This window comes from Notothenia coriiceps, unplaced genomic scaffold (genome assembly GCF_000735185.1).
Source record: "Notothenia coriiceps isolate Sejong01 unplaced genomic scaffold, NC01 NC01_scaffold00003769, whole genome shotgun sequence".
Lineage (NCBI taxonomy): Eukaryota > Metazoa > Chordata > Actinopteri > Perciformes > Nototheniidae > Notothenia > Notothenia coriiceps.
The window spans coordinates 187,993-191,241 of NW_011336470.1; positions in this window are offsets into that span (position 1 = coordinate 187,993).

Genomic DNA, 3,249 nt, shown 5'->3' on the forward strand with positions numbered 1-3,249 from the left:
CTACTGATTCAACGTCTCTACTGGAGCTGTTTGCAGCCGCCCAATCAACAGGCAGCAATCACGTTCATTAGAGGGGGTGACGGGAGTTAAATGGGGGGAGGGAGGGGAGCTGGCGACTGATTGTTCAAGCAGCAGCTCATCACCTTGATGTCATCGAAGAAGAGCGCTGTTTCGCCCTCGATAATGGGCTGAAGGAGCGGCCCTCTGCGCTTGCTGGAGGGAGAGCCCTGTGGTGACGGTTGAGAAGGAGGCGTTAACCATGCTGTGTTTACAGCAAGGCCGCGAGGAAACGCCACACTGCCTTCCCCTTTCACCTCATTCTCTGTCTCTGTCTAAACCTGTGGAATGTTTCCACCACCTTGTTTTCCACAGGAGGCCCACATGACATTTATTTTGGAAAACCTAACTTTATCAAAATTAAAACTGACAGCCTGAATGTGAGCCATCATCTGGAGCCTCACAACTCTCTTTATTGAAACGCTTTGAAACCAAATATAAAAAATGGGTGCTTATTTTTTGGGAAACTGAGAATACGAAATAGAGCAGTAAAGTAAACCAGCAGAAAAAATAAATGTGGAAAAAAACAAACGTTTTTACCCTGTTTGAGTAACTTCAGAGCCCCATTTCAAAATCAACCAGAATCAAGCCTGTAATCAAATAGTTTTGATTTTTTGGGGAACAAAAAAGGGGCGAAATGGAACTTTGTTTTGGAGTCAAAGCTAAAAACAAATGGCTCCAGGATAATATAATTGCTGCATCATAAGTCTCTGGCAGTTGTCCCGATTTGCATAATTGGGATTAAAGGTTGAGCATTACATAACAGATAAATAGAGATGATTCCTTACATAATAGAAATGTTTCCTTAAAAAATTGAGTACACAAATGATAGCAAGCGGAAGCGTATACCAGGGTTCATACACTTTTACACCAATGATTTTCCATGACTTCTCCATGACCTTTACCTCATTTTCCATGAGCAAAAACATGACTCTTTCTCAGCGGTGCCACTGAAAATGGTTTATTTTAACATGGAACAGGAAAATAAGGTCTGAAACATGTTGTGCCTATCTAAAACAAATCAAATAGTTGGCTTACTAGCTTCTACACGCTAAAGCAACTCAAATCTCTCACCAGCAAAACACCTCGTCAGTTAAATGCCATTTCACGTTTCATCACTATACAGTATTTATTATCATTATAGTATTACTATTTTGGCGATTAGATAAAATATAAATTACATTTGATGCAACTTTAGTTTACATTTCCATGAATTTTCCAAAACTTTGGGAAAAATATTGTTTCCCATAACTTCTCCAGGGCCTGGAATTAGCATTTTGAATTTCCATGACTTTTCCAGGTTTTGAATGACCGTAAGAACCCTGACACTCGTATGCATATACTGTGCAGTACTTCTGAGCAAACAAGTCCCCACATCTCCAGTGTCTGACCCTCTCCTGCACTCAGATGCTCATGATGCCTTTTCCTGTGAACTCAATCTGCCACCTATGAGCTGCTTTACGACCAGGGGGGATTCATTGAGCTTTTTAAGCTGGATTTAGAAAGGTGGATAACGCGTCTGTGGCACGACTGCCACCAGTTCCCACACAACAGGCACTAATGCCAACATGAGCTGGGATTAAGTGTCTGCAGGCGCTTTGTCAACGTGGGCCACTCGCTGGTCAAAGAGCAGCTGGACCAATGGACAGCTGTGGAGGGAAACTAAAAGGAAGGGAGGCTCAGGTGTGGAACTTACAATGACGGGGATGCTGGAGGCTCGGCACAGGATCTGCTTCACCAGGCGGTATCTGTCGTACAGGGGCTTCATGATTTGCCTCTCGCTCTTGGTGACCTGAAGTAAAAAAGTTTGGAAACAAAGACACCTTGTTAGCATATCATTCACTTCTTTCGGTCTTCCTCTGAGTAACTTGCTGCAGCACTATTTACCGGATAATTGATCATATTCAAATATCACATCAACATTCAAATGCTAAGCAGTATTTTTTTGCACGTCATTCATTCAGTTAAAACCCGCTACTTCCGCACAGTTGCAGATAAAGACTAAGGCTACACTAATATTATTAGTATTATACCATTTGCAGGATTAGATTAGAGTGTTGGCTGCGCAGGGTTGTTTCCTACTGGTATGATCCAAATATTTCCAAACAACTTCCGAACGTTGTTAGGTCCAAAAGTCCAATAAAAAAAAGAACCTCACAACATGTTTTTTCTAGGGAAATGTTGGTATTCAATCCATATTTGTTGTAGGGATGCCAGTGATTATTCGATTATTCGAATATTCGTTACAGTCTCCATAATCGAATATTATTTTTAAAAATCGATTTTATTTATATATTTTTTTATTATTATTTATGTTTTTTTTTTTTTCTGGCTTAGTTTCAACCAAAATATAGACTAATGCTAATAATAGTAATAGTATTAATAATTGTAAGTCGTCCGAGGGCGTCAGATTGCGCTGGAACCGTAATCATACTAACCAAGCAGATAGTCTTTGTGCTCGACGTCTTCGCCCGGTAGTCAGCCTGCGGCTCGCAGACCGCGAAGAACAGACGAGTATGAAAAGCATCAATCACTCTACTGTGATATTTATGTTAACACCTACTCTCAATGAGCTTCAAGTCGCTTATGCCCTGAAACAAAGTGTAGTTACGTTCGAAACAGAAAAAGTTAATAGAGACTTCATTCGAAAGTTTAGAGACAACAGATCTGTTATTAAAACAGTCTGTTGTGAAGAGTGTTTTTAGAGTTGTGGAGTATTATTAAATATTGAAACCCATAGAGCTATCTGTTTTTCAGTAAAAGCGTGGTGTACACAGGACTTCTAACTATGACAGAAAAAATGTGCAGGTGTGTCAATACCAACGTCGGTGACTAGGTAAGACGAAGTGGAAGCTAATAACGGTGCGGGAACCGTCTTATTGATTGAGCGTAATAAGCTCAAGGGGCGGGGGTGAGGGGGGGGGGAGGCGCCCTTTCTCTTTTGTTTGTGTTGTGTCGAGTTTTCTTAAGGGCAACAAAAGGAAATTGTAACTATTGTACCAAATGTGTCGATGTTTGTTTTATTGACTGTTTAATTTTTATACGTTGTAGGAACTTGAGAAAAATGGACGGCGAAACAAGTAGAAATCACGTGCACACTCCCCTCTCCCCCCCACCCCGCCAGCCACACATCGTCAGACGAGACGGGCGTCCGAAGGAGGTTCAAATGTCATTTTGTTGACCACCACACTG